The following is a 1194-nucleotide window of genomic DNA, read 5'->3' as shown; positions in this document are numbered from 1 at the left end:
GCGATAGACATATTTTCGAATACCTCTTTTTTCGGGTTCTGAAGGTCTCAAAGTGTGGACATTTGACAAAAACAAGGTGGTCAATTTTAACACAAAATTATTCTCTTTTCTGATGAGAATGTAAAACTTGTTCAAACAAACTGACAATGTTTAAATAATTACCAAATATGTCAAACAAGAAGTACTAGTATTGACATTCATCAACTTTATATCTGGGTGTCCGCATGAAAAAGCCGGTTCTAGTTTAGGAGATATTCGCCTTTTTCTAAGATGAGGGTCAAAATTATTATTTTTGGGTTTGTATGAGGGATGCTAATGGGATCTATAGTGATTTAGTTCCAACTATATATCTCCTTAATATGAAATCTCTAAACAATATTGTCGATTTCGATTGTCACACTACTCGATTTTCATTGCTATATGCGTGAGACACGAGTTTTGAATGGGCTAAACAGAGTTGGAAAATATTGAAAAAATTGTCACGATTGCTCGTTCTTTGATAGCTACACGCGTGCAAAAGGGACACTCGTAAGTCACCGTGAGTTAGACAGAAATGGAACGTTACACGCGTTTTCTTGAAGTTAAATGATCTCAACGGAGCTGGCTTGATCTGCGCTTGCTTGGAATTGAGTGATGTTCATTGGCTACGGAGCGCGTCGATAATACTAATCAACGCTTCTCATTTACCACCACCACCTTTCCACCCCTACCACTGCAATCGCAATACAGGGCATCTGCTTGTTATTCATGATCGAATTCTTATTTTAATTTGAGCCTCTCTGCTTGTTATTTATGATCGTATTTTTATTTCAAGTTCGGAAAGAACATTTTAAAGCCTTTAAAGCATTTGCTCGAGCTATCTGGACCATTAAATATATCTACCTGAGTGCCTGCGGAGAATTTCTCCGAGCTTCTCAGAGCCTTGAGAATCTTTAGATAAAACTGTGAGATTTCTATCGGTAGGTTTAGTATATTTTTAATTACAAGTTTATGTTTAAGCTATTATTTGTTATTAATATAAAAATTAACATTAGTAATATTTCTATGAAGCATGAATTTGTTATTAAAGTCCATTGCTGGTGGAAAATGCGATAACAACTTTCGAAATTTTGAAGTTAGGAATTAATTTTAGAATTCAATAGCGAACTGCTGGTCGCAGAATTAGATAATTTCGGCCACTTTAATGGAAATCTT

Source organism: Belonocnema kinseyi, chromosome 4 (genome assembly GCF_010883055.1).
Source record: "Belonocnema kinseyi isolate 2016_QV_RU_SX_M_011 chromosome 4, B_treatae_v1, whole genome shotgun sequence".
In the NCBI taxonomy this organism is placed as follows: Eukaryota; Metazoa; Arthropoda; class Insecta; order Hymenoptera; family Cynipidae; genus Belonocnema; species Belonocnema kinseyi.
The sequence above is the reverse complement of the archived record's forward strand: the minus strand, read 5'-3'. Positions refer to the sequence as shown.